This window comes from Theropithecus gelada, chromosome 6, assembly GCF_003255815.1.
Source record: "Theropithecus gelada isolate Dixy chromosome 6, Tgel_1.0, whole genome shotgun sequence".
NCBI lineage: Eukaryota > Metazoa > Chordata > Mammalia > Primates > Cercopithecidae > Theropithecus > Theropithecus gelada.
In genome coordinates this window covers 22,807,937-22,829,788 of record NC_037673.1, presented here as the reverse complement: position 1 = coordinate 22,829,788, position 21,852 = coordinate 22,807,937, and the positions used below count along the sequence as shown (strand labels likewise).

The following is a 21,852-nucleotide window of genomic DNA, read 5'->3' as shown; positions in this document are numbered from 1 at the left end:
TCTGTCCCACAATACATGGGAATTATGGCACCTACAAGATAAGATTTGGGTGAGGACTCAGGGAGTCAAACCATATCACTTCCTGGGTTGACTAGGTCCTCCAACACACTGGCCAGTGGAAATGGGATTACTTTGATTCTTGCTAGAACTGATATGCTTACTGGTTATTCCACTAATTCATTAAGTAGTGAATGACATGTGTCCTAAAATATATACGCAGACTGACTAATCATCAGCATCTGCACTGACTCAAGTTACCACCATTCTATTCCTAGGTATTTACAAATTTCCCCCTTCTGCCCTTTGCCACCAGTAATTGGTCTTTAACACAAACTGCTAGTTTGATCTCTCCAATAGGAGAATTGGGTCATATCACTACAGAAGTTTGCTGAAAACTCTCCAGTGGCTTCACATTGCCTTCTGAGTACAAGCCAATTATGCACAGAGGACTTACAATGCTTTAGAACACTCTACATGAGCTACCCTTGCCTGATTTTTTTCTCTGCCCTAGTTCCCAACTAATCTTCCCCTTAGTCCTGATCCACATTTTTACTTACTCACTTTTGGCCAAGCAGCCTTTGCTGTTTCTTAATCAAACCAGACAAACTCCCAATTCAAGGCTTTTGTGCTTTTTGCTATTTACTCTTCCAAGAACATATTTTTATCAGATATTTGGTAGGCTTCCTCTTTCATTTTCTTTAGATCTTTATTTAAATATCATCTTCTCACTCAGTAAGACTTACCTTGCTCACTCTATCATCCTATGTAAAATTGCAAGCCTAACCCACATTTACTGAATCTTTCCCAGACATTGTTTAATGTATCTAATTTGTTGCCTCCTTTTTCTAAAAAATGACATATGTATAAGTATATATATACACTTATACTTATACATATATATACTTTTATTTATATATATATATATTTGTATAAATGTACACACACACGTATCCACGCCAAAAAGACAGAGGGTATTTTTTTTTATTTTGTTTCTTGCTGTATTATCAGTGTCTAGAACTACACATGGCTCCTAGTAAACATTAACAATAGCTTTTGCGTGAATGAATGAAGAAAGAAATTAATGGGTAAATGAATGCGTGATTGTAGAGACATATGTATTTCTTTGTAAAGTTATTCTGTGACGCTTTTTATCTTTGGTAATACAGTTTTCTGACAAGTCTTTTTGAATTTATTAATGTCACCACAAACTATTTTGTTAGTATTTTCTTTTATATATAAATATATATATCCTTTAACTTTCTATATATATAAATTTTGGACACACATATATATATATAAATTTTGGATATGCATCTTGTAAACATCATAGACTAATGCTATTGTTATGTTGTTTAAAATACAGTCTGACAATCTTAGACTGTAACTGCTGATATATTTGAATTTGTTTTTCTATCTTATTTTGTATTTTTAATTTATTAAATATTTGCAAAGTTTCTTCATGTCTACTTCTTTACTTTTTATTTCTTTTAAGATAGATTTGATTGCTGTACTTTAGAATTTTTAAAAAATCCCTATTTAATGCTTATGTTGGTAATCTGTCATGCACACTTATGAATGTCTAAAGACATTCTGTTTACCCTCCTCCTGAGGAATACAAGCTTTTTAGACAACCTCACTACTGATCATATTGAATTTTTATTTATTTATATGTTGTTATTTATGTTTTAATAAGAAAACTTTCACATGCTTACTCATTGTATGTGTGTACTTTTCATATAAAAATTTTGTGAGAAATTTCTCCCATATTTGCACATTTATTTGCTAATAATTTTTTCTTGTATGTAAAATATTTCATCTGGATCATCCATTTTTCATCTTAAATACATGCTTGAGAATTATATTTGGGAGGGTTTGACAGTTACACACTCAGTTTCTGTGTGCTTGAAAATATCTTTGTTTCACCATTTCTACTGGGAAAGAATATTTTTGCTTTGTATACAATCTTCAGTTGACCATTTTCTCCCAATGGATTGAAAAGATTAGTCCATTGTCTTCTAGTTTCCATTGATGCTATGATTAGTCAGATGTAAGTCTAATTACAATCTCTTTCCAGGGATATATTTATCTTCTTGGAGTTATTATCTCTTTATCATTATCATACGAATTTATTTGCATTTGTTTCCGTTTATTTTGATTGAGATTTATGTCACCTTTGGGTTATTTGAGTTAGTATTTGTATTCATTTGTTCTCACACTGCTATAAATAACTTCCTGCGACTGGGTAGTTTATAAAGAAAAGAGATTTAATTGACGCACAATTCTGCAAGTCTGGGGAAGCCTCAGGAAACTTACAATCATGGCAGAAAGAGAAGCAAGCATGTCTTACATGGCAAAGAGAGAGCAAAAAGTCATGGGGAAACTGCCATTTATAAAACCATCAGATCTCCTGAGAACTCCCCCACTATCATGAGAACAGCATGAGGGAACCGCCCCCATGATCCAATCACCTCCTACCAGGTCCCTTCCTCAACACTTGGGGATTACAATTTGAGAAGAGACTTGATTGATGACACACAGCCTAACTATATCAGTATTTGTATTAGTCTGTTTTCATGCTGCTAATGAAGACATGGCCAAGACTGGGCAATTTACAAAGGAAAGATGTTTCATGAACTTACAGTTCCAGGTGGCTGGGAAGGCCTCACAATCATGATGGAGGGGCAAGTCAAGTCTTACATGAATGGCAGCAGGCAAAGAGAGAGATTGTGCATGGCAACTCCCATTTTTAAAACCATCAGATCTCATGAGACTTATTCACTATCATGAGAACAGTACAGGAAAGACCAACCCCCATGATTCAATCACCTCCCACTGGTTGCCTACCACAACACATGAGAACTCAAGATGAGATCCGGCTGGGGACAAAGACAAACCATATCAGTATTGTTTATCATTTCTGAAAAATTAAGACATTATTTTTACTACTTTTCAAATATTGTCTCTGCCTGTGCTTTTTTCTCCCATTAATTTCTGGAACTCCAATTATTTTTAACCTGTCTTTTTCATTTTTAATTTGTTGGTCTTACTTTGTAGCAATGGATATAATTTAGTAACTTTTTTAAATGAAATTGCTGTTCAGCTATGTATGAATTGCTAGTAAACCCACTGCCTTTTAGGTTTCAAATGTATATATGTATATATGTGTATATATATACACACACACCTATATATAAATATAAATTTAAATATCTAGATAGTTTTTATCTGGATATAAATATATATACTTAAATATCTGGATATCTTCTATCTAGATATAAATATATATTTAAATATCTGGATATCTTAATTTTATTTTGATTTTCTGTTTTTATGACCATTTATTCTGATTTTGAATTCATTTTTATATTTTTAAATATTAACCATGTATTTTATATTGTATTTAATAATTTCAGATTTGTTATATGTCTTATATGTTACATGTTATATGTTATATATGTTATATCCTATATATCTTATATATGTTATATATTGTATATGTGTTATATCTTATATGTTGTATGTTATTTGTTATATGTCTCTTGTGCTAGCTCACTTATGGTCATTTATTTTCCGATGGGGGTGTATATATATTTCGGATATTTTTATCTATGATCTTGTATATCTTTCAACATTAAATGTATGATTTTTCTTAGATTTGTGTTTGCATAGCTTTTCTCCAAAGGAAATTTGCATTTCCTTTCTGGATGTCTAATGGAAGTTGTAGCCCAGAATATTTTAAAGAAATTCTTAATTGTTGATTTTTTGAATTGTCTACTTTAGGTAGAAATATATATGAAGGGTGCCTTCATTTACATATTTAAGAGATATTTTTCTTTTTTTTTTTTAATTTTTAACTCAGCTTCATGTATCAAAACGCTATTCACTGCTAAGCCCGAAGTATTGAGGTAATGTGCAGTTTTCTCTGTTGTAAAAATGACATGCCTCTCAGACTTTTCATCTTGAGCAGGATCACTTTGTCACCTGTTCCTTTAGTCCTATGACAATGAAAACAGACTTAAGTTTACCTGTGTCAGCAATAGCAGCAGGGAGAATGCTAATTCGATTTTATGCTTATACACCACATAGTTATTGGCCTTTGGTTCTTTCACTTTTTCTCCAACACACTGACTCATTTTTCAGATATTTTTAATCAAAAATTTTAAATTTGTTTTTATTAAGTGGGTCAGTCAGGGTTCCTGAACTGCCATACTACAAAAATAGATGATAAACAATTACCTTGAAACCAAACTCTTCTCTCACAAAACATATTATTTACGTCCAGTTGACAGAGTATGCATACACACAAAACAGATATTATTTACATCCAGCTGACAGAGTATGCATACATGACTACTGAAATTAAATAACTAGCAATATGTTAGCTCTTCAAAGCAGCCGATGGATTTCATTTTCTTGGCATATTTCAGAAACAACCCAAGGTACTTTAAAACCTCACTTACCTATTGCCTGTGATTAAATCTCTGGTGGCAAAAAGATACTATACTTACTTGGTCAGCCTTGCTTAATCTCTCTCCAACTATTAAAATCATTGAAATGCTTAATTTTTGTAAGTTAAAGTATGACATACTTAAGCAGAATCATTGTTTTACATATTTAGATTTTTAAACATCCTTTATGTCAGATGATGTCTTTGCTTGTCCCTCTTCATGCCACCATCTTGAGGAATAAGCAAACAGACTATAACATCCACACACACACACACGTATGTACATACATACACAGTGATATAAAGCCTAGGGAAATTAAGCACACAGTTTTAATAAAGAAAATTTCTCGGAAGCAAATGAAAGGGATAGAGGAAGATGAGAATGAATGAATGGCAGAAATAGTGGGTGGAGGGAAAGCTGTGATGTATAATACACCATGTGAAACAAACGAAACCATTTGGTAGTGAAAAGCATGATAGAGCAAAATCTGACAGAAAAGTAGAGCTGTCTAGGATGTGAGATAATGAGAAAGAGATGCCAGGTCTGGACTTTGTAGTGTCTTGTATGGCTTCCTTTGTAGTGTGTACTTAAAGCCTCACCAAGACAGCAATGACTACTCTATTTGAAAATCAACCATATTGGACAGGACAAACTGGTATTTGCAGAAGGTCTTTGATTATGATCTGGCTTCCTGATCTTTACAAGGCATTGTTGAATGTATGCCATGCTTTGCTGCAGTTTGATTTTTATACTCTATTTTTAAGTACGACCCACACACTACACAACCCCTCCACTTTTTCATGGTTCACAAAATCTATTTTAGGGTTTACTTGGGATATAACTAACAGCGTGCCTAAAATAAAATTAAGATGAACAATCCAAAAATTTGAGAATACTAAATTTATACTTTACAATTCTTTTTTGAAAGTAAAAGAGTTGTATGGCCAGTATTGCCTCCCTACAGAATGTGCTGGGGATTCTTAGAGGCATCAAGCCGTTTACTTTTAACAGTTCTTGCCTATTAGTCAAATAATTATTGGCCTGAATAAAAATAAGGAATTATATTGAAATTATGATGCATCGTTTTTCTGTTCTTTCCAATGAACGAATTTAAAAGTCAAGATTGGATAGATTTTTGAATAGAGTCAAAGATAAATCAGCCAAGTAATTAAATCGATATAGCTCAGTATAGAAATTAAATGAATATGTGTGTAACTATAATTATCAGTTATACAATTATATATAACAAACTACATTAAAATTTAACTGGCAATTATTTGCAATCTATATTTTTATAATCAACAGATGTTTTAATTACCTTTTCATGTAATTTAAATATTTGTAAGTAAAATTATTAAAATTTTTAGTTTGATGCTATTGGTGTATCTGATGAATTTGAAGAAAATATATGATCTTTCAAACAATATCATTTTTAAACAATTTTATATAGTAAATAATGTGAGAAACACACAATTTTTTAATAAAGTACATTCATGATTCTGACAAATTTTCTACATTGTATATGTTAAAGACTAAAACCACACCTTGAATAATTTGATGATTAGATATGGATACGTTTCTAATATGAATAAAATACATTTGGAAACCTGAGCAGAAATATTACTACTAGTAATAGCATTTTCTTTAGCGATCACCCTAAGGAGAAGCTATTGAGAGGTAGGGGGAGATCAATTTAGATGTGAGTTAGAGAATTTTAATTTGAAAAGTGTGCTGTTCTAAGCAGTAATGTTGAAAAGACAGAAGAAAATAAATGATTCAATTTTTTTATGGAAGGGTTTTCCTCAGGAATCACTGATCATCTCTATTTCTCTCCTATGTATGTGGCAAATACATAAAGATATGCTTGCTTTTTATATGAGTTTGCTGCTGTTAGAGAAAATCCTCTACCCAAATATCAGTGGATAGACACACAGAAATTTACCTCCCACTGACTTAATGTGTGGGTTAGATTGGACCAAATGAGTTCATTCTGGGACTCAGGCTAATAATGAAGGCTCTGCCATAGCTGTATTAGCTAAAGTGTTCCCAATCTGCTGTCATAGGTCATACCTAATCAATGCTAAAAGTGGTTGGAAACGTAATATGTTAATTTATCTTTTTTTTTTGCAGGGCAGCAAGTAAATGGTTTTACTCAATAGTAGCTAAATTGTTTTAGTCATCCAAGAAAAGTAGATCCTTTCCTGTATGGTTCATGTCAAGACTGGAAAATTGATCTTTACTGGGCTGCTTGCTGAAATATTCCCATTTGCCTTTTCAGTCTCATTGATTAGGCAAGCTCTCTGCATTGAAGAAATCTAGCTAGAGATATTATAGAGATGCAGAAAGAAATTTGGCAGTCTAGGAAGAAATAGACCTGTAAGCTTTATGGACTGGCCCTTGGTTTGAATCATGTCAGGATTCCTCTGGAAAGTTGATTAACTTCCAGTGTCTCAATTCTTTCCTCTGTTTATTGGGGATAACAACAGAACCACTTTTCACAAAGAAGTAAAAATCAACCTCTTTCAAGTTTTATAATTGAAGCAAATTTTCAAATAAGGAAATAGCTTTCAAGTAATGTTAATAAGAGAGGAAAATAGTTTACTTGCTGAAGTCTGGCCCCGAAAATAAAGCTGATTTTATGCTATACATATTCTGGTTCTGGTAAGAGCCAAGTAAAATCGCTGAATTCATAATGATGATATTGTCATTGCCCTTCCTGCCCTAAGCTCTAGCCACACAGTACTTTCTTCAAGTCTTTTAACACATTGCACAATTTGCCTTCTTTTTTTTCAAACCTAGAACCAAATTAATTTCTTTCTAATGTTATAACCCACTTAATTTCTTCTTTCTCTTTCAAGTAGCAGTTTACATGTATTTTCCCCTTAGAGACTCTCTTTCACCAATAGTATGTTTTCATGTATTTTTTGTTTTTTGTTTGTTTGTTTTTGAGATGGCGTCTCCTTCTGTTGCCCAAGCTAGAGTGCAGTGGCACGATCTCAGCTTACTGCAACCTGCATCTCCCAGGTTCAAGTGATTCTCCTTACTCAGCATCCTGAGTAGCAGGGACTACAGGTGCCCACCACCACGCTTGGGTAATTTTTGTATTTTTAGTAGAGATGGGGTTTCACCATGTTGGCCAGGCTGGTCTCGAACTCCTGACCTCAGGTTATCCGCTGCCCATTGGCCTCCCAAAGTGCTGGTATTTCAGGTGTGAGCCACCAAGCTTGGTCCATGTATTCCTTTTCTATAGATCTCTCCATTTCCACTTTTCTAATAGGCATTATTCTTTATTACCATTACTTGCTGGAATTTTTATCTCCTTTCTCTACTGTAGTCTACATAAAGGGAGAGATTTCATAAGTAATATTCATTGTTACATCTCTGCTTTCCATGCCTCTCAGGTAATAGACACAAACATAGGAGAGCATCAAAAGAAAGAATAATCCACTTAACTTCTACTGTACAAAATATGCCCAAATTCAACTATTTGAATAATATTTTTTTTCTTTGTGCAACCTGCTTCACTTGTAATGACTTACATCTTGGCCCCTCTTTGCTGAACAATTAGTCGCCAACTAATTCCAGGATCTAATACTCATTTTTCTTGAGATGGCTTTTATTTTCTCCTTCTTAGGCAAAAGTTGAATCCTCTCTTCTGTGCCACAAATACTGGGTACACAGTTAATATTTTCTGACAAGCTTGACATTTCTAATATTTTCTTTCTTCATCCTTTTATTTTATCTTCTAAAGCCATCTGAAAGAAGATTGAAAGAAGATTATGTACAATTTGTCAAAGTTTTCATGTTACTTATTGTTAAGAAAAAAACTCCTTTTTTAACCAATACCACTCATGTATACATACTCTTTATTTTACTTAAATATTTCAATGATCTATTAATCATGGTGCACAGAATGTTTTAAAATTAGACTTACCAAATTACATAGTACATTTCTTTAGTTAAACCAGGTGAAAAAAATCTGAAAACAGTTAATAACTATGTTCTGAAAACATATTAATAAGCACAACACATGAAGAAATGGCTGAATATAATTATACTTAGCTACAAATACAACTAAAAATTAACTTTAAAGCATTTTTTTCAGATTATATTTACCCTAAGTTATTCTTTAGGAATAGCTTGATTTTACATCTATTGAAATATAAAACTATTTTCTAAATAAAAGATCAATGAATTAGGACATGTGCATGGCATTTATGCATGGTCCTATAAATGTCAAAGCAGAGACATCCATTCAAAGCAGAGGATTCATCAAGCTGATGAATCTTTGTGTAATGTTTTTATCCTTGTTCCTACAATGATTGAAATAGCAAGCACAAAATTTTTATTTGTCCATTTAATATATAGTTGTTATAAAAATTTTATTTTAGATTCAAATTATCTTGGTGAGGCAGGCAAGGCATTTAAATGTGTTGACTAAAACATATGTTTATTTCTGGCATTTCAAGTTGACTGACGGGGCAATCTCTGGTTTGATTCCCATCTGGTATTTTCTGTGGGCCAAGCATTTATAATATTTAATGTACTTAGATTATGTAAGAAAAGAAAATGTCTTCATTTCCAGATATACCTTATTTTCTATGACTAAGTCAACAAATACTCAAGTATTCCTCTTTATCTCTGCAAACAGTTTAATGTGAAAAAATAGACTTTTGCCAAACATATAATTTAGGAAAATGACATTCTGAGGTTATCATTATTGCCTATTTTCCCTTAGCAGTGTTACCATGGACTTAGCATGTTAAAACAATACAACGTTATTGCCTCTCAATTTCTGTGGGTCAGGAGTCAGGGCACGACATAGCTGGGTCCTTTGCTCCAGAGTGTCAGAAAGCTGCAGTCAAGGTATTGGTGAGAGCTTCATTCTCATCTGAGGCTCGACTGGGGAAGATTCCAATTCTAAGTTCATAATGTGGTTAGCATCATTCAGTTCCTTGTGGGCTCTTCAATTTAGGGGCTTAATTTTTTGCAGTTGAGCGGTTGCCTAGCGTCTGCCCTCAGGTTCTTGCCATGTAAGCCTCCCCGAGATGACTTTTAGCTTCCTAAAGGCCAACAGGGGAGAGCAAATCTCCTCAGAAATATGGCTTACAATTGTATGTAACATTATCACAGAAATGACATCCCATCACCTTTGCTGTACTGTATCTAAAGCAAAATCCTTGCTCTGCCCTCACTCGGAAGAGATCACCAAAGGTGTGGAAATCAGGATGTGAGATCATGGAGCATGGTAGTATTTTTTTACCACAGAGATGAAGAAGTAAGTTTTCATGGTGATAAAATGAGAAGAAAGAAAAACTTTTCATACCACAGGTTCTATATGATAGGTAGGGTATTTCAAGATACAGCACTTATTATTTAACTTTACTAAACCTGCAACTCTCAAAACACTTGCACTTCACCTCCTGGTCATAATTAAAATTTGGAATCTGTCCAAGGTACCACACCTCTAGTTGTCCTTCATAATCTAGGCTAATAATTATCCCAGATCACAGATCATAGAACCAAGAGGTTTTATTTACATCCTAGTAGCTGCATTTAGTCATTTATAATCTTATACACATTTTTTTTCAGTAGGTTATGAGCTCTTTTTCCTCAACCTGAATTTGAAAGCTGGACCTACTCCTTAATTTATAAAGAAATGTGGCTCCTGAATTGTTGTCTTCTTTGCTGTTCCTAAACCAGTTCCCAGCTAGATCAGTTCAGCAGCCTTGATGGTAACCCCCTCTGCACCTCTCCTCAGCATAGTGATCATTTCTTCAGCCTATCCTCAGTCCCCCAACCTCCTCAACTGCACACATTTCCTGAATACCAGTGGTCATCTTTGCTGTATTTCCCTCCATTGCCTCTAGTCGCAAATCATGTTTTGACTTCACCTTCTACTACACTCTCTTTGAAATAATGACATCTAAATCCGACTCACATAGGATTTGTAGTCAAATACTACAAAGTGTAACCAGTGGAGGTTTTTCTTTTCGCCAGACCCTTATGAGCCTGTTCTTCAGCTTACTTGAGACCTCCAGTTCTTTGAATCCTTGCTGCACTTTTCCCACACCCCCAAACATGAGGTTTTAGTTGGAGAATATACATAGATTTGGAAGACCTGCTTTTTTCCTTGTCAGACTCAGACACTGTCACCTACTGTCAGGGCCAGCTTCACAGGTTTGCAATCTGTGAACTTACGTAGGGCCTCACCCTCAAAAGGGAACCTGTCCTTGGCTTAATGCTCTGCTATCCCATCTAGAATTCTTTATTGTCTCATCTTGGAATTTGTGTTTTATTAATGATATCTAACGGGACAGTGGAGCATATGCATTTGCAGAGGAGATGGACAGGGCGGTAGTGCACACTTGTGTAGGCTGAGGCTCAATGACCAAGTATTATGCCTTCCCCCCAAAAATATATTCCCATCTAATTCTTATAGTTAATCCTTATACTAGCACCTGTAATCCCAGCACTTTGGAAGGCTTAGCAGGGAGCCTCAGCTTTTAAGTATAATCCCTATACTTGAAAGCACCTAAAATGTACAATTAATAGAGGATATGATACATTTTCACGATTTCATAATCTTATATGTCCAGTTCCACAAAGAGTTAAGCTCTTCATTATCCAGATGAAAGCTGAGTCTACATGAGACTCAGATTCCTTTAAAATCCAGCCCAATAAAACAACAGGAGGTTGGCACAGGTGTTTTTTATTTGCCCCTTAAGAACCAGTCTCCACTTTTCTCTGCCATGTTATTTCAGAAGGTTGACCTCTGTAAACACCCTAGCTGTCTTCTCTGACTTCAATCTTCTCATTAAATATGGCCAGGGAGAGGCCTGACAATAGGTAAGGAGTTTTCCTTTCTGTGATTCCTTCCGTAGAAATCATTGGTCTTATTCAAGTAGCCACTTCATAATTTCCCTCTTCTGAGTTTTATCCATTTCTCTCTCCTCTTACCCTTTCAGTTTACACAGTTCTGCTTTTACTAGCCCGAGGATCCTGCACTACCTGATGTAACTGGTTACCCAATCCCCATGTCTTAGTAAAATAGTTCCTTTTAAAATAAACATTTCTCAAACTATTCATAAAATACAGTGAAAACATTTTCTTTTGTTAAGCCATCCCTGACATCCTTCATCTCTACCAGGTAGGAGTAACCACTCCCATCTTTGTTTCAATTGAGTTCCTCACACATGCCTCCATTTTATCACTGGGCAAATCATTGTAATACACCTGTAGGAACAAGGGTGGTATGACTATTGATCTCTCAGCTCACAAAGAAACTTCCGCCACTGAATATCATCTAATCTGCTTAGAGGCCTAGCTTCTCTCTTTCTGCTCACAATCTCCATACAGGGCATCTGTGGCCTATGATATTGTTTATTTTGGGATATGCAAATGATCAAGAATAGTGAAGAGAAGATTAACCGCTGTCAAATCCCAAGACCATGGCCCTCGGCTTTCCTCTTCTCTAAATTCGGTGATCTCTCCTCTCTCCCAGTTTTTGTACTTTATGACTGTCCATCCAAATATCTATGTGTGTGTATATATATATTACACATATACACATATATTTACATATATATGCATATATTTACAAATATATATACATATAGATATTTAGATGGACAGTGTTATACACATATATATTTGTTTGTTTTTGTTTTTTGAGATAAGGTGTTACTCTCTGTTGCCCAGGCTGGAGTAGAGTATGATCATAGCCCATTGCACCCTCAGCTCAAGTGATCCTCTGCTTTAGCCTTCTGAGTAGCTGGGACTACACACCTACATGTGTGCACCACCGGCCTGGTTAATTTTGTTTTTTATTTGTTCACAGAGATGAAGTCTCACTATGTTTACCAGGCTTGTTTCTAACTTCTGACATCAAGCGATTCTTCCCCCTCAGCCTTCCAAAGTGCTGGGATTACAGGCGCGGGGCCCATTTTTATTTCTAATTGGTACCATCTTCTGTCACTCCTTCTCTAGGTTTTAGAGGGTCAAATGCTGCTAAGAATAACTCCATTTCCTTATTAAATTGAAATATTCATTGAATGTTTGTTTCAACTTTAATGTTCACTGGGAGAATAAAAGTGTACCTTGGAAAATCAAAGTAAAAAAAAATGATGTGAAAAACACGTAACGAACAATCTTTTTAACAACTGGCAATTCAAACCCAACACATTTCTACATTTTTATCTTCATAATTTGCCCTTAAGCTGCCTATTGTTTAGGACTATGTTTTATCCACTTACGCATACTCAGAATTAGTGTGGATTTTTGGTGTGCTTGGTACATCTTTGTTGAATAAAATACTAAAATGATTATTAAAAATTTCTCATCGCTAAAATCTGGAACTTGTCCCAAAGGTAGTTAATTTCCTTTGTACTTCAACATTTTTTTTTTCTACTGTTGTCATTGTATAAATAACAACTAATGATTTGGGAAATAAGAAACCTCATTTTGTTTCCCTTGGTTTTGTTATTTAGAGAAAGAGGAGAATAAAATATAGTGTTTTAAAATAAAAACAGGCCGGGCGCGGTGGCTCAAGCCTGTAATCCCAGCACTTTGGGAGGCCGAGACGGGCGGATCACGAGGTCAGGAGATCGAGACCATCCTGGCTAACAGGGTGAAACCCCGTCTCTATTAAGAAATACAAAAAACTAGCCGGGCGAGGTGGCGGGCGCCTGTAGTCCCAGCTACTCGGGAGGCTGAGGCCGGAGAATGGCGTGAACCCGGGAGGCGGAGCTTGCAGTGAGCTGAGATCCGGCCACTGCACTCCAGCCTGGGCCACAGAGCGAGACTCCGTCTCAAAAAAATAAAAAATAAAAAAAATAAAAAAATAAAAACAACATAGGTGTTAATTCAATCTATCAATATAAATGAGTTTTATAATACTAAAATACAGTGGTGTGAAGTTTAAGGTAGGATACATTCTAGATTATCTTGAATTAATCTTGAATTAGTATATTTATTTGGTAAACTCTTCATATAACATTTTTATACCATTTGAACTGTAGATATTTTATTGATAATTTCACAGAAATATTTTCTCCTCTTACTCTATTAAAAGGCACCAACTTATTAAAGTGTTTAGAAGCATTGTTTTTGTCTTTAAAAAGCAGGTTTTGTTTTTCTCCAGTATCATAATCAATCCTGAAATGATATCTACCTTCTGCAGTTTTTAATGAGATATTTCCCTCGAACTTTTTTCTTTTTGGTAAAGTAGAACTATAGCTTCTAAAATTTGGTCTGCTAAATAAATCAATTTAATTTTTTTCAAATATTATGTATTCTTATCCAGATAAGCATGCTTATATTTGAATTTGTTTAATATTTTAGGTGTCATATTATTTATATATATTTATTTCCAGAATATGTTCTTTATAAGATCCCTATATTTTGCATTTTATATTGGATTATATTGTTAGACTTGACAGAGAATAAGTATAAAATTATTCTATATTCATAAGTAAAAATATGCTTTTGTCTGCTACCACATAACTCATGATAGAAACAGATAAAGTTGTGATAACTTTCTCAAAACAGCAACTGACAATTTACATGCCTTAATGAATAAAATATAACTAAAATTTCTTTAATATATTTAAAAGTCTACACTCAAAATTAGTCACTTCAGTCTCAATACTCAAATGATGTAACTGTAGGATTGTCAGAATTAACTTTATTACATAGTTGTTGTTGTTTTTTTTTTTTTTGCCATCAACGGATTTTGAATAATTTATCTTTCATTATTATTTAGGCATTTCTGGTCTTTTATAACCTATCTCAAAATACAGCTACTTGCTTTAAAAGAATTAGCAAAACATTGCATATGCCCCTCAACCTGGTAGTGAATATTTTCTGAAGACTTGGCTGTTAGAAAATCTATGTAAGTTGGCCGGGTATGGTGGCACACCCCTGTAATCCCAGCACTTTGTCAGGCCAAGGCGGGCAGATCACAAGGTCAAGAGATTGAGACTATCCAGGCCAACATGGTGAAACCACACCTCTACTAAAAAAAAAAAAAAAAAAAAAAAAAAAAAAAAAAAAAAAAAAAAAAAAGCTTGTAGTGATGGGGCAACGCCTGTAGTCTCAGCTACAGACTGAGGCAGGAGAATATCTTGGACCCGGGAGGCAGAGATTGCAGTGAGCCGAGATCCTAGATCGCGCCACTACTCTCCAGCCTGGCAACAGAGTGAGACTCCACCTCAAAAAAAAAAAAAAAAAAAAAGGACAAGAAAAGAAAAAAGAAAATCTATGCAAGTTTATGATATTTAGAACAAATAGTTAAATTGCAGACTGTTGTCTTTACTCCTAGTTCCATAAAATGTAATAAAATCTACACTAAAACAGGCCACTTGGTTTTACAGTACGTCCATTAAATTCTCATTTGACTTATTTTTTCATCTTCAACAAAGTGAGCATTTAAAATCTGCTCTGAAAAAGGACTGTAAGGATATCATTCACCTTTCTTATTCATCAAACATGATTTGAGTTTATTATAGCGTGTCACGAGCTAGATTGTAAAGCAGTTTGATCTCTAAAGCATTGTTTACCTCTGCATTCATTGATCTAATTGTGATCATTAAAGTATTAAGTATTTAAATAGGGAAAATACAGAGTAGATAGCATGAGTGTAATTAATTCTAATAATGTTCAAATTGATTCCTCAGATAATATAGATCTCACTAAAAAACTCTATGTAATCTTTTATGTAAATAAGTTCTTTGAAAATTGTTTCATGTAAATGCAATCATGCATGGCATAACAATATTTTGGTCAACAAGGATCACATATAGGACAGTGGTCCCATAAGATTATCATGAAGCTGAAAAATCCTATCATCCAATGATGTCATAGCGCAATTACTTTATTTTTTATACATTTAATTTTTTGTCTCTATTTACAAATTGAATGTCCCATAAGTGTACAGTGTTTATAAAGTCTATATAGTATACAGTAATGTCCCAGGCCTTCACATTTACTTATCATTCATTCCTGATACCCAGAGCAACTTCAGGAACTGCAAGCTCCATTCACTGTGAGTGCTCTATACAGGTGTGCAATATTTAATCTTTTTTTGCTGTGCCTTTTCTATGTTTAGGTATGTTTACATACACAAGTACTTACCATTGTATTACAGTATTGTCTGCAGTATTCAGTACAGTAACATGCTGTACAGGTTTGCAGCCTAGGAGCAATAGGCTGTAACACATAGCCTAGGTAGGCAGAGGGCTATACCATGTAAATTCATGTAAGTAAATTCTATGATGTTTCTATCATGATGAAATTGCCTAATGATGCATTTCTCAGAATATAGCTCTGTCGTTAAGCAGCACATGACTGTATACAGCACATGGAGTAGTATCTTTTAGTCTATTATGCTTTAAACATGTAGTTCACGAAAGAAGCTCCCTCTGTTATTATTTCTTATATATGAGATTTGTTTAATTGGGTATGATATATGGATTAATAGTCTAAAAATATATAAACAGTAATGTGCCAGGATGCATTCAAAAGAAACTGAAATTTCAGAAAATAAAATAATATAAATGCCATCTATCATCGTATCCCTGAAAGATAATCACTGAAAATTCTAACATATTGACTATAATATTATTCCATATGCATGCCACAATTGTGTAAATATCTAACCTAATTAGAATTATATTGCTATATATAATTTTGTTCAGTCCTCTTCAGTCAAAATCTACTTTAGCATCTTACATATCTTGAAAAAGCCTAAAACCATAAAAACCCCACAAGAAAACATAGGCAATACCATTCAGGACATAGGCATGAGCAAAGACTTCATAACTAAAACACCAAAAGTAATGACAACAAAAGCCAAAACTGAAAAATGGGATCTAATTAAACTAAAGAGCTTCTGCACAGCAAAAGAAACTATCATCAGAGTTACTAGGCAGCCTACAGAATGGAAGAAAATTTTTGCAATCTATCCATCTGACAAAGGGCTAATAGCCAGAATCTACAAAGAACTTAAACAAATTTACAAGAATAAAACAAACAACCCCATCAAAAAGTGGGCAAAGGATATGAACAGGCACTTCTCAAAAGAAGACACTTATGCAGCCAACAAACATATGAAAAAAAAAGCTGATCATCATTGGTCATTAGACAAATGCCAATCAAAACTACAATGAGATACCATCTTACGCCAGTTATAATGGCAATCATTAAAAAGTCAGGAAACAACAGATGCTGGAGAGGATGTGGAGAAATAGGAACGCTTTTACACTGTTGATGGGAGTGTAAATTAGTTCAACCATTGTGGAAGACAGTGTGGCGATTCCTCAAAGATCTAGAACCAGAAATACCATTCGACCCAACAATCCCATTACTGGGTATATACCCAAAGGATTATAAATCATTCTACTATAAAGACACATGAGCACGTATGTTTACTGTGGCATTATTCACAATAGCAAAGACTTGGAACCAACTCAAATGCTCATCAGTGATACACTGGAAAAAGAAAATGTGGCACATATACATCATGGAATACTATGCAGCCATAAAAAAGGATTAGTTCATGCCCTTTGCAGGGAATGGATGAAACTGGAAACCATCATTCTCAGCAGACTAACCCAAGAACAGCAAACCAAACACCACATGTTCTCACTTAAAAGTGGGAGTTGAACAATGAGAACACATGGACATAGGGAGGGGAACATCACACACTGGGGCCTGTCGAGGAGCGGGGGACTAGGGGAGGGAGAGCATTAGGATAAATACCTAATGTAGATAACAGGTTGATGGTTGCAGCAAACCACCATGGCACATGTATACCTATGTAACAAACCTGTACATTCTGCACATGTACCCCAGAAATTAAATAATAATAATAAAAAGAAAGAAAAAGGTTTGTAAAATAAACTTAAATGCTAAATGTCTGATGATTACTATTATGAAATATATTAACTGTACCCAAAAGGATATAGCAATAATATGTAATATACATAATAAGGATCACAAATTAAGCAAACATATACTCAAACTCAGGTTTAAGGTAGAAAATCAATACCGTTTACACTTTTTATATACTATTTCTCAATTGAATTATAATCCTCTCTTTTAGATGTAATTATTATTCTTATTTTTTAAATTCCTTTAGGTATTTATTTCACTCTTAAGTTATGTGTAATTTTGTGGAAATTTTTGTTTAAATGGGTTCATTCTGCAAATAATCTGATGGCGGAGTTCAGCCACATCAATGCAGGAAACCATAGAACATTCAACTTCATATTGCATAGTATTTTATTATGTAAGTATATATGTATTTTATCATATATCTATTTTATTTTCATTTATATTTGCTCTATTTCCTTTTGTCTCCCAAGATAATGATATAAAACAGTATATATATGCAAGGATTCTCTAGAAATGAAAATTGTTACATCACGGATTTGCACGTTTTCAAATGTGTCAGATAATATTAAATTTTTTCCAAAATCATTATAGCATTTTACATTCCCACCAGCAGAGTATAGCATCCCTTCTGCTTCATATTCTTGCCCATGCTTGATATATTTAACAGTTTCTAGGTGACCTTTAAAGTTCAGTATGATTTTAAAAACAAAGGGAAAAGATAAAAGCCACAGTTACTTTACTCAAGAAGTTAAAACTCAATGGCTCTTAAAATAGTGTATGTACAATTTCATAATTATGTAGTACCTAATCTTAGTCTATCTGTGATGGTTTATGTGTCAACTTGTCTAGGTTGTACTAGTAATGGAACTCATTGTATAATCAATAATTAATCATGTGTTGCTGCAAAGGTATTTTGTTGATCTGGTATTACGATATACAATCAGTTGACTTTAAGTAAAGAAGATTACCATCGATAATGTGCGTAGCCCTCATCCAATCATTTAAAGGCTTTAAGAGCAAAAACGAGTTTCCCAGAGAAGGTGATCTACCTCAAGGCTGAGGCATCAAATGCTGCCAGAGGTTTCAGCCTGTTCGAGTCATTGAATTTCAGACTCATGACTGCAGCATCACTTCCTTTCTTGGTTTCCGGCTTGTTGACTGCCCTACAGATTTTGGATTTAGCAGCTCCCACATTCACATAAGCCAATTCCTTAAAATCTCCCCCCATCCTTCTCTCTCTCACAGTCAGAACAAACAGCTTTGTTTGTCCTTTCCTCAAAAAAAAAGAAATAGGTTTGAGGGCAAATAAAAACTTTGGAACATTATTAATACAAGTGTAGAGAAATGATATTAAACATAGGAACAGTGTATATATCCAAATTCAAAGGTAGAGAAAATCATATTATATTCCCTGGTCTTCACTATCATTATTCTGCTTCCCATTTAGTGGCCGCCAAATACTATAGACAAAAAAAAATCTTTGTTATGTAAAAAAAAAGTTGAAATGTCATGTAAACTTCAAAACTATAACAAAATACTTTTTACTATTTCTATTCTTTAATAAGTTTCTTTATTGTGCAAAATATGCAAGCAGATCTTTCATTTTTTATTTAAATATATTTTAAACAGTAGCTCTTGATTTTTTTTGTAAAAACATAGGCTCATAGTAACTTAAATAATACTCCAAAATCATTGCAAGTTTACATCTTATAAACTGTGTTTTACCAAAAAAACTATTCTGCTGTTTTGCGGCTACCCCACAGAAACTGCATAGACTTCTAGCCTAGATTGGATTTTGATGTCATGATACCACACACAGCACACGGAAGTGATTTGAAAAGGCTTGCCACTTACATAATAAGGCTTTCTGGGGAGAGCAGGAAGGCTTCCAAGCACTTCCAAAATGATTTGAGAGAGCAGGGAAAGGAGAATAAATTTTCTATAGATGTGAAAAAGTGTGGCCAAGGTGAACTATATTTTTTGTGTTATTTGAACTTCCAGCTGATGCTAAATGAGAGAACATCATAGTTTTCTTATCCGTTTGACCAGATGTTGGGAAGAAGCAAAATATGGGAGGGAGGAGGCTTAAAAGCTCACAGCAGTTAGGGACCAAAAACTTGGAGTCTGACTTTTAATGACTTGTGTATTGTAGGAATTGAGAGTAGGAGAATGGTATTGTGGTTTCTTTTGAAATGATTTTTATATCTGTCAGTAATCCTTGTAGTTTCAGCCCCTCTACTCTGGGGTAATTTCAGTAATAAAAAGAGAAGAGATTCCTTGCTTATCCCCTTTTTTAGAAATTTCACTGAATTCATGACGCATATTTTTATTATAGTAGTAGGCCTTTCCAGCACAGTTGACAAAAGTAAAATTTGCAAAAATGTTTCTTGATTAAATTACAACTTCTATTTTTGGAAATGTGGAAGACTAATGTGAAAATAATGCCTATTGTAAACTTTTATAAACGCAGTCATTTTACACAAAATACTGTTTGAGTTCAGAAAAGATTTTGAGAGAGAGCAAATACATTCCCATTGATAAAAGCCACGCAAGAGAGTAAGTGGGAAAGTTGATGTTGGGCTTCCTTTAGTGAGGATCTGAGAGGAAATATTCATCTATGCAACCTAGAGGCTTGGTTAAGCGGACTTTAATGCCCACTTAAGTGCAAGACTTCGGTTCTTTATGATGAATTTCAAGCTGAATATGAAGGTGTATCTTTGAATCGTCTTCTATATTAAACAAAAATATGAAATAGAAATAAATTTTTTCAATGTGTATATAACATATTTCCAAACTTGGCTCTCCATAGATTGCTTAGAGAAAAAATAAAATGTTTATCTTAAGGATTTAAAAACTATGGCTTTGTGCCTATTGTGTGTTTGGGGTTATCATTTACACTACTTACCTGGTCTGTTAGCCACTTGGGTGAAATTAACAAAAAATTAATCCAGAACCGATGGTATTCCTGGCATGCGTATTATAAGCATTTAAAAAGACACTTTGAAAATATAAGCCTCGACCTGGCAACTAGGAATTTCTGCAGAATACATCTGTCTAAATACTGCCTTTCAATTTAAAATGACAAGCAAATGAGGATAGGAGACAATATCCTATGGTGACTGAGGGTCCTTGACCCAACAAATGGAAGTCTAATTATTTATTACTATAAAGCAATTTGAAACAATGACTAATTCTTAGGAATTAGAATTTAATATTCTATTTGACCAGCAAAATTAGACATAGATGAAGAGAGCATCAGTAAATTGGGAGAAACAATTCTAGGTAATCACATGTAATGCAATTTAGTAAGAGTGACATGTGAAAAGTATAAGGGATATTAAGGATGGTATTAGATGGTCCACATGCATTTAATAGAAACCTCAGAATAAAAATGTAAAGAAAACGAGAAGGAGGAAGTAAGGATACAGTAAATGAATAATAATTTTTTAGAAGTTGATTTTAAAATGACCCAAGCAAGCTGAATTAAAATAAACGCACATTTAAACACTGTACTGATACCAGAGAAAAATAAAAATAGAGGACAGAAACAAAGCTGCCATTAGTGTTTGAAACACCCATCTTTTTGAAGACAGATAAAACATTTGAAATCTTATGTGTTCTCCCTATTAGACAAAGTGAATAGATAAAATAAATATATATAATAAACAGGAGGAAGGTGGTTATAAATATAAACTTTAATTAGAAAGTGAAATGTTAAGTTTGTTAAGATTAAAAATAGAAGCATTGTATCAACAACATTGTAGGATGTTAAAAGACAAATTCATCAGCTGGAGGAAACCAAAGATAATTGAAAATCAATCTAAGATGGTAAAACATTCACTGACTTAAAAAGGCAAAAAAACTCTTTTTAAAAGTTGATGCCCTTAATAGCTCATAAAAAATCTCTTTCAAGGCTTCCCAACACTGGCATTTTGCTTAGTTGATGAAGGCTGCATTGCTAGTAACACCTTTGGCTTAAAGAGCTACCCAAGAGCCTAATTTCCTGATGTACTGAATTCTTTTCAACTAAAAGTCTATGGAACCACTGCACACCTGCTAGAGGACCAAAATCTGGAACACTGGCACCACCCAATGCTGGCTAATGTATGAAGACACAGGAACTAATCTTCATTGCTGGAGGTAATGTAAAATGGTATAGCCACTTTGGAAGACAATGCAGTAGTTCCTTAAAAAACTAAACTTACTCTTGCCATATGATCCAATCATAATTATTGGTATTTACCCAAAGGAGTTGAAAACTTATATCCACACAACAAGCAGCACATGGCTTTTTATGGCAGCTCTATTCCTAATTACCAATGCTTAGAAGCAACCAGGACATCCTTCAGTGGATAAATGGATAAACAAACTATAGTACAACCAGACAATGGAATATTATTCAATGCTAAAAAATATAATCTATCAAGCCATGAAAAGACAAAGAGGAACCCTAAATGTAAAGTGCTACATAAAATAAGACAATCTAAAATATTGACACATTGTATGGCTT

At 34.0% G+C, this 21,852-nt stretch overlaps 1 protein-coding gene across 4 annotated transcripts in view; it reads left to right on the top strand.

Moving 5' to 3' along the window:
• The window catches only part of CDH12 (cadherin 12), a 1,140,321-nt gene that overhangs the window by 30,316 nt on the left and 1,088,153 nt on the right, over nucleotides 1-21,852 (top strand). For 2 of the 4 annotated variants that reach the window (XM_025388391.1, XM_025388392.1), the window contains exon 2: nucleotides 12,289-12,381. The exons of the other annotated variants lie outside the window; for them this stretch is intronic. The gene's annotated coding sequence lies outside the window, so the exon portion shown is untranslated. The remainder of the gene's footprint in view (nucleotides 1-12,288; nucleotides 12,382-21,852) is intronic. 4 annotated transcript variants of the gene reach the window in all.